Source organism: Corvus moneduloides, chromosome 2, assembly GCF_009650955.1.
Source record: "Corvus moneduloides isolate bCorMon1 chromosome 2, bCorMon1.pri, whole genome shotgun sequence".
Lineage (NCBI taxonomy): Eukaryota > Metazoa > Chordata > Aves > Passeriformes > Corvidae > Corvus > Corvus moneduloides.
In genome coordinates, this window is record NC_045477.1 from 18,402,004 (window position 1) to 18,415,002 (window position 12,999).

The following is a 12,999-nucleotide window of genomic DNA, read 5'->3' on the forward strand; positions in this document are numbered from 1 at the left end:
TGCAGTTACTGACAATAATCACTCTCCAGCACTGTGTTTTATACCCATGATCAGGAGGACATATCATCCAGTCTGCAGTGCAACTGTGATTCCTGTTGTCTCAGCCAAGAGATTTAAAACTCACAGCCAACTAAGTAAATTCCTCGTGCATTTCTGGCAGACAGAAAATAATAGGTGAGGAAATGGTAGACTTTCCAATTAGATCTCTCTCCACTTACCTCATTGACAAAGAGAACAGAAAACTTCAGGATTCCTCTCAGACTCATATTTGCAAGACAATGCTTCCCTGTTTTCTTTCTGCTCTGCTTCCCTTTACTGTAGTCTCTTGCTCTCCTTCTGTATGCTTGTTTTCTTGCCTTTCTTTCTTCCTCTTTAACTATTTGTTTATATTTTTATTGAAGTGTGATATTTTATACTAATAAATACAAAGCATCCTTGATTCATACGTGTCTGTTTGGACAGATGCACAATTTGCATACCTTTTTCTAAAACTACAGCCTTTCTAGGCACAAGCATTAGGTACCTAAGATGACCAGAAAGAGCACAAGAAGGCAAGAAAGAGAAAAGTGAAGGGAATGGGTGGAGAAGAGAGGAAAAAGAGAGAATGAGCGAGTGAGGGCTTGCTATGGTACTATGACATTTTAAAAGCAGGAGTGTGGTTAGAAGTTAGAAAGAGGGGAAGAAACCCAAAGGACCATACCCTGGTCTGTAGCTGGGGAGTAGCTGGTGCAGCACTAAATGGTGTCACTCACCCTGGGGCTGCTCCCTGGCCAAAACTATTAGCCAGAAGCTGAGGGTGTTGCCAGTCTGCTTGGTGCCAGTTGGACATCCCTGTACTGCAGTTCTCTGCCCTTGGCACTGGTCTCTCCAGAGGCCAAACACGCCTCCAGGCACACCTCCACAGTCTGGCTGACTTCCCTGCACCAGGGAGAGACACTGACCTGCCGCTTCATCCAGCCCCTGCGTGGTATAGTGTGGAGGAGGGATGATTCTCCAAGATGGTCCTGGTCCAGCTCTGTAAAAGGATTATTGCTGTCTTCAAAGAGGTTTCTCTCACAACTAAAGATAACCAAAATCAGTCTTCTTTTCTACAGTGTCAAAAAGAAGAAATATGACTTCCAAAAAAAGAAATATATCTCTCAATGAGCTCACAATTTTATAGTGCATACCTACATTTTGCAATGATATTTTCATTATGCCAATTCACTGACATGATCTCAGCCCCAGCAGGAGGTTAGTTTCTGATTCAAGAAAAAGGAAAAGGCAGTTTTAACATTCATTTTAATGCGAACATTTATTCATTTTTAGTATCTGTGCTGTTACACTAGCTTCACTTAATTATGGGAGTAGAAGCAGGTTTAGAATTCCCTGGAGGAGCTTGCTCTTTTTTCTTCTTAGACTTACTCTCTTCATCTTCTCAACTGCTCCTCCCTTAGTCTTTTCATTTTCCTTGAGAGTGCTTATTCTTATCCTTAGAAATGAGCACATCTTGGCAAGACATTAACTACTAAAAATGGTGTAAACTTTGTTTTTCTTCTTTTCCCTCATCTTTTCCTCTGTGGGTTGATAGCTAAATGCAGCAGGTTTTCCACAGTGTGATGAGTGGAGTGCATGAACCCAAAGGTTATGCCTGCCTGTGCCTTATGGATACAGCTTGGAGATGTGGTGTATGAAAGATGCATCAAGGTAAAGTCACAAGGTAACTGCAGTAACATGCTGTACTCCTGCTGCTTACATCCATGTTTGATACTTGAAACCATCTTAACTTCTGTGAATTCAAAAACCAGCATAAGATGGAAACATAGCATGGTTCAGTCATAAAAGCTCACATTGTTTTCCTGTAGGTTTCTACTGTTATGAAGCCTGTGTACATTGCATTTTCTATTCTGCCTTTTATGAGTATTGCTAAAAATTGGTCTTGTCCTGAAACTAAATGAAGGTTTCAGTCTCTGAATGATTTTTGAGCACATTTTATCTCACAGATCAAGTATTTTAAAACTTTGAGTGGCAAAGAGGAGTGCATATTAATTTTAGACAGCTTTTAGACTTTACTTTTACACTTTTACATATGTAATTGAATTCTGAATTCCCCCTTCTACTTTCAGCCTGAAAAAGGTAGCCCAGAATGCACCTACAAACTTTTTGATCCTTTGAGAAAAAAAAACCCTGAAGGAACCTTATAAAACTTTAAAAGCAATTCTCTGTGCACAATGAGTTCTTAATTTCTACACGTCTTTTTAATAGACTGTTAGAAGCACACTGAAAGCCTCAAAAGCTCTGCTTTAACCTGAGATCCATCCCAAGGTGTGTCTTTACACCAAGAGAAGCAACACTGGTGCACATGAAGGTATGACTGAGGCTGAAGTCTTCATCTACTTAAATATCTTGCACCTCTTCAATTATTCCCATATACAAGAGAAAGCTGCATTTATGAAGAAGCAAAAAGCCTTATACCTGTAAGGAAAAAAAAGTGCCTTTATTGATAATAACTAGACCTGAATTTCAATTATCTAACTGTTTTACATAGAAATCACCTCCCGATCAAAATTGTTATGTAACAAGGACAAAATCTGTGTAGGTTAAGAGCACATAATAGTGGATTTTTTCTTTGGTCATCCAGGGAAAAGTGTAATTTCAGTTGTGCCAAAAAAAAAAATTGCTCAATTTTTTGGCTTTTGTGCACATTTCTGACCCCTCCAAATTAGGTCAGTTTTTAAACAAAAGCATAATTTAAATGTGAAGTATCAGTGTTTCATTTCAGAAATATTTACTGTTTCCTTGTTGCAGTCCTCCAGAATGAGACATTCTGCAAGTTTCTGGAAGCTGTCCCAAATTCACAAATGTTTTCAGATTCTGCAAAAATGAGGTTTGGATTTGTAATATTTTAGCTGGTGGGGGTGGAGGGTGGAGTAAGGGTACAACTACACCTTATTTAAGTGTTCACAAGGCCCTAGCTTTTTTTCCCTTAATTTATAGCAATCCACTCAGAAAGGATTAAATAATCCAAATCAGCCCATCCTGTAACAGAAATACAAAAGTCCTTTTTTCAACTTACATGAAATATATCAGTTTAAAGGAATATTCTATATGAGGTGTATAGTAACTGAAACACCTGACATTCTTCAAATGTCGTCCTTTATCAGACATGATCAAGAAGGAATAGAGGCTTGTCTGGTAAAACACAGTCATATGTGACTTTAGGAATGAGAAGAACCCTGTTAAAAGAGAACTCGCTCTAAGTGACATGTAGATGTAAATACCTTGAGAAACACAGGCTGTAAAACATATTTCTCCTGCCCACAAACTCACACCTACTAATGCCTCATAAAATTAGTTGCATCCTCAATACTAACCTTCAGCAGCAAGTTTTAAGGCCTAATTATATATTTAATTATCTATGTTTTCTCAGTTCCTTTACATCCAAGCACATTCAACAGCATGTCATATGGGATCAATTCTTCAACAGTGATTTTATTATAATTTCTATATAATGTCACTTTGGTATATCCACCCTGTTCCCACCCCTGAGCATATGGTGTCTCTTTTTTTCATACATCTGAATTAGAGAAAAGTACCAACATTTAATATGAATCTCTTGGTTTTTGATGTTTTCCAGTCACAGAGTTATTTGCAAATGTTTTTAACATCAATTTCACTTCTACACCACAAGTGTTTTGTTAACATCTGTCCTGCAGCAGATGATCAGTTTTATTTAGTGATTTATTTATGTATCCATATTTTGATGTGAAAACATAGTCGTCACTCTTGGGCTTTAATCTGCGGAAGGGATGGAGCAGAATGAAATGCAGTCAGTCATGCTTTGCACTTGAAAGGAATAACGCCATTATTTCTTTGTTTTCTGCTGTAATCCTAGGTATAATGGGCAGAATGGCAAAAATAAATTGGGGTCTTTGTTGCAATTCTCCCTCTCCCAGCCAGAGCAATGCTTTCTCTCACGTACATCGTCTATCAAATGTTTAAGAATCTTTTTTGCACCAGCTGCTATGCTGTTTCACTTTTTACTTCGGCTAAGCTCTCTAAACAGTTTGATGAGCATGAAAAACGATGCCAACCTGACAAATCCTGTTTTTCAGATTTTTTTCCTGAAGTTACTTGATTGTGAAACACTACGATGGTGGCCATATTCATTTTTGGGGCAATGAGAGCTGTCAGCCCTGCTATCATCGAATCACGGAATCACAGAACCATGGGATCATAGAATCACAGAAAGGTTTGAGTTGTAAAAAATCTTACAGATCATCTAGTTCCAATCCCCCTGCCATGGGCAGAGACATCTAGAATGACAAATCTGAGAAAAGCCATTACCTCATGGCTTTGCAGGGCATGGGATTTCATGGGTTTTTTTCTGATAGTTTATCTTTTACCTGCTTATGATTATATGATCACAAAAACTTTTAATATTTACAGTTCTGTTGTGTAAATGATTTCATGTGATTCAGGAAGGGCAGCATCCGGTTCATGAACTGCATTTTCAGGGAAGATTGCATGTTCCACTATAGACTACTGCCACTAGGCTTGAGTGGGCTGGATATTTAACTTACCCATTTAAAACTGCAATTATTATTTTATGTTACTTCTAGCAATTCTTTATTTTTAATCAGTTATGTTCTTCCTCTGCTGGCAATCAATTGAGTGAAACTCACAGTAAATAAAATGGGAAGTACAGAGAAGTAACAGATAGTCCTGGTCATCCTGAACCCCTGACACCTCAAGTCTGACTCTTTTGAACGTATCAGAAACGGATGGCTTGTCATGAGCTGTATAATGGTGCAATGCTTTTATTAGCATGGGGTTTAAATAAACTACATAAATAGTTGTGGTTATATCAGTAACGGAATGATTCTAACAGATCTTGTTGGGGAGAGGCGGTGTTCAAGCATAAATGCCAACAGCCCCCAAAACCATGTAGATATTCAATGAGAAACCAAGCACATTTTCACCAGGACAGAAGAGTTTCATATTTTGATAGCACAAAAGTATAGATGATTGTCATCAAATTTCCAAGGATTCCTGGCTGACTCTGATCTAAAATACTCAGTCTAAACCCTGACAGCCATCTTTAGCTGCATTGTTTGTTGGTTGTATCACTTTAATTTCCCGTGAGGCCCCTCCATCAAGGTCGTAAGTTCTCAGAAAGGCAAATGAATAAAAAAGTTTCTCCAAAGTCAGACTGACTTGTATTATGATTGATTATATTCTTATTAATAATCTTAGAAATGAGATTCATAGAATCATAGAACTCCAGCTTGGAAAGGACATCAAGGATCATATGGTCCAATCTTTTCTGGCAAAAGCATGGTGTGGAAAAGATGGCCCAGCTGAATCTTAGAAGTGTCCAGTGTTGGGGATTCCCTGGCGGGATTGCAGTGGCTGATTATTCTCTTTGTGAAAAGTTTTCCTCTGTGTGTAATCAGGAGTAACTTGTACCCATAAGGAACCCATGAGGAGAGAAAACAACTTAAGTGAGGCACTAATCAATAACTTCTCTTGTAAGGATGTGAACCTTGCATGAGAACTGGGGTGTTAGAACTCTGGCCAAAAAGGTGATTTTGGTGCACTGTTCAGTCAATAAAAAGAAGACATTGTGCCCTCCCCTGTATGTGTGGAAAATAGGATAAATTATGTACTGTGCAACTCCTTTCCAGAAGAAAAAAATGCTGGAGTTCTTAATTTTGGTGTATTATGAGCAGAGCTCTATGCCATTAAATATTTATATGTCCCTGACCAGTAATACATAAGTATGTCTTTTAAAAGTTAAGGTCACAGAGGTAGAAGACAGACAGTAATTTATGGTTTTCTAGTTATATGTTACCAGAGGAACATTTCTTGTGTTCTAAGCAAAATAGAATCATAGTTGCAATCCAGTCATCATTCTCATATGTTGTATCTTTCTACCTGTGTATAAATATATTTATCTAAATAGGTGTGTTAGATGCAACTTGTCTTATGAGTAACCTGATCCTGTGCTTTATTTTTTATGCCTGATATGACCAAGACAACGTCTCTGGCACATGTAGAATTCAGTGTGTGTGTCAACCTTAGCAAGTACAGAAGCGCTGATCTGACTTGATTACAGTGAGTTGGGAAATTACACCAAAACCACTTTTTATATTCAGAAAATGTAGGTGAATTGAAATCAGATTTTCTCACAAGGGAGTATATACTATTTCCAAAAAGGCTGGAATTTCTGGTGACAGTCAGAATCTCCAGGACTAAAAGTTATCTGAAACATGTAAACCCCTATTTACCAAATCATACTTACTACGTTAAACATCTTCAGTAGACAGAGAAGACAGCGTGGGCCCTGATAAAGAAAGAAGTCACTAAAGTACGTATGCAGGGATATGTATTTGAGACTCAAATGCAGACTGTAACTTAGGCAAGAGAGGAACCTTAGCCTGGGAGATGAAAAATTGTTTTACATGAGGTGCTAGAAAGCTTTTAGATATAGCTATAGACCACTCACAACTGTTAAATGCGGACAGGTTGGAAAATGCCTACTGGATTACTTTCATGAAACAGAAATATTGTTTCTTATTCAGCTGTTATGACTATGTCTATTGTTCCTGCTCCATTTTGCAGAGAATATTTTTACATCCTTTATTGTTGTAACAGCAGGGAGAGGTAATTTTTTTTTTCAATTACCGTGAAAGTCACTGAAAGTACAGTTTTAAAATGACCGAAATTGTTCACACCAATGAATGTAATTTGGCAAATAATTACAGCTGAAAAATATGGAAGCAGTGTAAAAAGATCTGAAATGTTTCATTTTAAAATCACCAACTGCTTATTTTGACATATTTTAATGAATCATTTTGGGTTTCTTCTTTCAAACAACATTTTTTTATTGGCAAGTGGTCTATATTTTTTAAAGACAAAATAATTAGAGGTACATAATCTGAGAACAAAAGGCAGAATAAGTCCATTTCTGTTTCAATGTAGAATACACAGAATAAGTCCATTCCTGTTTCAATGTAGAAGATTTTTTCTATATTTTTATTGAAATTATTGAACTAAATAGAATCATGATTTGCTCTGCTATATTAGTAATAATTGTAGGTGTCAATAACCCAATGTATGCACAGCAATTTAGACCCAATTATATTTTGGAAGAAAAAAACCACCTCATAAATGTGTGACAATACAATTAATTTGTTTTTTCAATGTTCACAGGTAACATAATGGACTAAAGGTGGCTAGACCATGGGTGAATGTATGACCAGACTAACCAGGTCCTCAGAACCGAAGTATGTTAGAGCAAGGAATGAGGCCAGGACTGCAAATAGTCCTGGCTTAATTCAAACTGTCCTTTGAAAGATGTACAGGGTATGACCAGGCAGCTTTGCAGAAAAAACCTGCCATGGTAAGAAGCTCATCAAGAGCCCACATAATTCATTGAAAGACTGACTTAGGGCCATCCTGCATAGACAGATATAAGGGGAGGCATGCTTTATTTCCTGAAGTCTTAGAGATCTGCTGAAGAAGCAGAATGGGACAGCTACAGGAGCAGAGAGCTCATGGCACTCAGAAGTGGATATCTGGAAGACGTGTTTGGAACACACCAGACGCCAACTTCAGAGCTTTGGCATGGAAGTGGAACACGCAGGGCTCATAAAATGGGCAGAGAAGAGTTAAGACACGTGGCACAATTCCAGAGTGTACAAGTGTTAACTATTAAAAGAGCTGAGCTGATGCAAAAGACAAAAAGGATTTGAACCATGTTCTTTCACTTATTTTTTTCTGAACTGATGTAAAGCTGATCCAGTAAAACCCCACCAAGCATCTGTCAGCTCCTGGGTGCAGCACAGAAATCCTCAGTACAAAATTCTCCTCATGAAATGATGGGGTTCAGGCCTTTGTACACAAGACCTGTGATCCACCAGTCAGTTAAGAGCCACCACACTACAAAGTTTAAACCTTTTCTCCTATATTACAGCAACACTGTAGTGATTTTGTAACTGCTTATGCAAGTACCTCTGTAAGTTAAAATGGCTCTATATCCCCTTAGCTTACCACTAGTGAATTAAAGTTTGCATGTGCGAACTTTTTTACATTTGTGTGAAAGAACAACAGAGGGGAAAACTGAAGGGATTAGTCTTAATACCTTAGAGCTAAATAAATATTTACTGAGTTTGATTCTGCCATCATTTCATAGCCAATGTTAAGTACAAGGTGACTGCAGGACTGCTGAAAATGTACAAACCACATTAATCTGCTGGTTTTTCCCTCATTTTGAAATGTATCATAGAATCCAATTTCATGGCACGTTTTGATTTTATATATATCCCTTCCCAGGTGAAATAGCCATTTTTTGTCACCTATGACATTTTCATTTCTCATATACACTTCTAAAATGCAAGGCTCTGTTTCCACACTTAGATTTGCCTTTATGCTAAACTATGGCAGAGATTTACTGCTGCAGCAGCTACTTCTTGACTCTATCAGGCAGCCAGCTATTTTCTACAAAATCCTCCCTGTTATAGGATTCCAGACTACCCATAGATCACTCCAAACAGGAATGTGAGCATTCAAAACCAACTCTCCTGCTAACAAAAAGAACTTTGTTGCTCTCTATGGAAGATTCAGCTGAAAGTTAATCAGATTCATTCAGAATAGACAACTAATGATATTAAAATACCCATGTAGGTGCAAATGTGTAACTTTCTGATATTTTATATGAGCAAAAATTCATGGGAGTAATTAAAAAAATAGAACAATGATTCCTATATTGTTTGCCTCCATGTAGAGTAACTATAATTCACAGAATTTGCAGCTGTAGGTGAAGATGACAAATTCACGCGTTGTAAAGTGTAGCACCTTCTGCTGACTAGCTTCAGACATTTGCAGAAGAGAGGTTCATGCCACTCTCCTCCTTTTGGCTCCAAACCATTTCCAAAGTCAGCTGAAGGCTTTAAACATAATCATCAGGGTAATTACTGGATGGAGCCCCAGCAACACAACAGATCTAGTTTCAGCCTCTGAATGGCTGAGACAGATTCTTCTTCCTGGAGAGAAGCACAGCACAGAGCTAGGGAAACTGCTCTTGCCCACCCATGGACTGCATCTCTATAGCACATCCAGCTGCCACTAGGAAAGCTTGTAAAGGTGCTTGGCAATGCAGCCTCAGTTTATGGCTAATTGCCTGTCAGATGGTTACAACAGCCTCCCTTGAAGGTATATTACATGGCTTTGTGGAAGTCATGTAACAATTGATAACTTCTTTAAAAGTTTAGTAATTTAACAAGGAGTGCCCCCCTTCTCCTGGCATAACCCTCCAGAATAAAAATTTTACATCAGGATAGGGAAAACTCGGCTAAGGTGATTAAACTGTCACATGGATTGTACATAAAGACTGAGCCTCAGGATGAACCTGTGGACACCTAGAGGACCTGTCTTTTACAAGGTGTTCTTTGACTTGAAAAACATAGAGGGATTAATCTGATGAAAAGTAAGTTTATTATTTCCATTCTGGATTTCCTTCAAAGATGGTGTAGACGAAAACACATCTTTGTGGTGCAGTGCATCTCATCCTAAAGTGGACAATAAAGTAGATGAACATACCTTTAAAAGTGTCTGCTTCTAACTTTGAACAATTAGAAAACCAGAACTAACTAGCTGAGGTGCAGACATTGGCATGATAGACAAGTAAATTAGGGAAAGGGAAGTCTTATGAATATATTCATCATAATTTGTGCAAGTCATTTAAATGTGAAGTTTGCACCTGAGTAGACTTTATGTGACTGGAGACAACCTCAGTGTCCTTTGCACAGGCATGAAAAGTAAATTGAAAAGTGTATGGGCATCCTTTAACCAGAAATGGGCTGCAGTTTACAGGACAAAGGGAAGAGATGCTGCACCCTGTCTGACTACCTGTTACAGCCGTCTCTCGTCACTGCTGGGTCCGTGCATTGTCTGCTGCACTGTAATGCCAGTTGTTGGCAGCATGCTGTAACCAGCCCAGACTCAGAACAGCTGCAGAAGAGAAGGTGCAGGATTTCTTGCCATCTGTGTCCCAGTGCTGAATCTTTGATCCACTCCTTAGTGGAGTACTCCACTAATTGCCAGAAGCAACTCCTGTTTTCCCACATGCATGAGCAATACAGTAGCTCTACCTTTTGGAAGTTCTGGATCTCCTTACTTATTTCTGCTTATCTGAAGTTGTCTTATTCCTGTCAGATTTTTTCTTATTTTTTACTATCCCATAAGAACACAAACACTATTAGCATACAGGGAAAATATTGAGAGCAATAATTTCATGGCATACACAAGAAGTGAGGAAGAGCCTGTGTTGAAACCTTGGAGGCTCTAGTTCCATCAGCCTGCTTTCCATACTGAGGTTTTTTCTGACATGAATCCCAAGCATAACTATGCATATGCAGGTCTAGTATATGCCTCTTTTAGTGTGACACATATTCAGGGGTGTCAGCCTCTAAAGGACACAGGGGCTCGTTTGGATGTTGGTATAATGTTGTGTGCTGTTACTCTTCTCTCCATGTGTATGAGGACATAAGCATACACGTGCACATGAGTTCACGTCTGAAAGCACTCTTTTCTGAGATTTACCCTTGACTAATTATAAAAAATGGTGCTACAAACCCATTTTCCACTGTAAGACTTCTCCCTTCAGAGGCATCCATCTCAAATGGGAAATCTGGATGGTATTTTCTCTGTTTTCTGGCACCCCAGTAGGGAAGTAATTTGCAAAATATACTATTACATTTTTAATCCACATGACAAACCCTTTAGTTCCACTGAAGGATAAAGTTCGGGAGAGATTAACATTTTGGAGACCTATGCACACTGACATACAATCAAAGTAATTTTTTATTGACCTCCTACTGATTTCTTTTCCAGCTTAGTGCCATGCACTAAAACTTCAGTCATGACACTGAGTTTATCTTCTGAACCTGAGCCATGTAAGACTTGTCAGGTTTTTATGACAATTTCTTACCCATATCAAACAATAGCGGTTCAGTGTCAACTGACTCCACTGGCTGTTTTAACATCTTTTCTGTACTTTCCAGAGGAAACATTTTCACCATTTTACCACAAATAAGATTAATATTGAGATGGCCAATGATATGTCTTGATATTTTGATAAAGTGCAGATACTTTCTGTTGAAGAAGCAAAACTACCTACCAAAATAAATAACAGGAAGCAAAATAATAATTAAGAAATATTACCAAGCTACAATCAAACATGGTGATGTTTCACAGGTGATCACGAGACTTCAAAATTATGATGTCAACTTAAACAAGTGAAGGTGGGGGTGTTTGGAAGGGGTACCATGGCTGAAATATTTTAAAGGAGTGAAAATTAATACCCCAATGGAAAATTTGAGAGGAGTTAATGGAAACATATTTTTCTAAAATAGGGTTTGACCAGAATATTGAAATTTATAAGTGTAACTTATTCATTAAGCACTTTTATGATTATTAATGACCAGAAGCTTGATTTCTTTGGATAAACTTGTCTGGAAAACATAGCAAGTTAAGCAGAGATGATCTCCTGTTGCCATGATAGAGTTAATTAAATACTGTCTCAGAAAGATGTCTTGGTTGAACGTCTTATAATTACCTAAATGTGCTCTAACATGTTTTATCCTGTTACTGCTTATGGTCACTGGTCACTCAGGAACCTAAAAGATAGGCCAATTAAAAAACATAGAGAATACTGATGTATAAAAAGATGCTGTAGTCCCTTCAGAGTTCAAGCTAAATCAGTATCTTGACAAGGTGCATTAAAATGTTATGTTCATCACCCACAAATGCTTGTTTTCATTATTTCCATTTGGGTCATTACTTCTCACATATAACAGGTAAAAATCTTTATTGTCTAAATGATATTCACTTTAAATAGAAACATATTTTAAAATACTTCTTACTGTTCAGGGTAATGATGGTAAAGAACTGCAATCTGCCACACAGGGATGCTAAGTGAAAATAAGAAAGTATTCTAGTCATAAATATTATGGTGAATACCTCTGTAAAACCTGAGTCTTATTTGTGTTTCTCATTATGAAAAAATGTGTGGCAAAATTACAAAATGACCAGTTTGAAAAATGAAATTCAGTGTCTACTCCTGCTTAATACTCATATGTATGAGAGAAAGAATTGTACTCCAAGAGTACAGTTTATGTTCCTTTTGCAATTCTTGTGCAAAAAAGCCATTGTAGTCACTAGACTTTCAGTATTAGAGTTACTCTGGATGTTCAGACCTCTGAAACCAAATTGATATAACTCTGAAGCCACATCAGTACTAAACATGATCTCTGCCTCAGATATAATAAGTCCTATCCAGACTGTAATTTACATTGCCATTTCTATCAGTTATACCACAGGTATGTCCAGGACTTCAGAATAAGTTTAGGAAATATAAGTGCACACTCAAGCACTCTATATAAAACATTCTATAATCTTGCCATTCACTGAGACCCCAGAGATGTACAATGCAGCTTATATAGTGTGCAGCAGTGATAATATTGGCAATGTTTCCTGCATCATGGAAGCATGTGCCATCCTTTGAAATTCTCCTGGGGGACATAAATTTGGTAGCCAAGCAAAGCATCAAAAATCTAGGATGTGAGCCCTATAACAGACCATGTTTTTGAAGCAGTCCGACGGATTTATATAGTCAAAGAAAAGACAGTGCCCCCCACCCTTTCTGATTATCATTTGAATGATGTTTGTTACAGAACTGGTACCTAAAGAAAGTAAACCGCATAGGTAAATTATCTGCTAGATGAAAGTCACTTCTGTTCACCATTCAGTGTACTGTGACTGGATTTTCTTGATGGAACCTCCTTTTCCACCTATCTGTAGGAAACAGGATTGAAGGGAGGACAAAGTGGCCCAACACACAAGAGAAAGTGTAAGAGTATAAGAAAAAACAATTTCTCTTTAAGTTTTTCTGTACTAGATAGATGTCAGGGAGAGGGAGTCTGCATATGGTGTACATACTCACATTTATTTATGCAA

General features: G+C 37.8%; 1 long non-coding RNA gene across 3 annotated transcripts; it reads left to right on the forward strand.

Moving 5' to 3' along the window:
• The first annotated feature begins 611 nt into the window (after positions 1–611).
• On the forward strand, positions 612–12,597 carry LOC116439151. 3 transcript variants are annotated; one of them, XR_004238065.1, is made up of 4 exons: positions 612–1,699; positions 2,788–2,866; positions 4,095–4,231; positions 7,195–12,597. It is a non-coding gene; the product is annotated as an uncharacterized LOC116439151 (long non-coding RNA). The 3 variants fall into 3 exon arrangements; XR_004238064.1 differs by lacking the exon at positions 612–1,699 and adding an exon at positions 2,066–2,347; XR_004238063.1 differs by lacking the exon at positions 612–1,699 and having other exon boundaries at positions 2,066–2,866.
• The last annotated feature ends 402 nt before the right edge of the window (positions 12,598–12,999 follow it).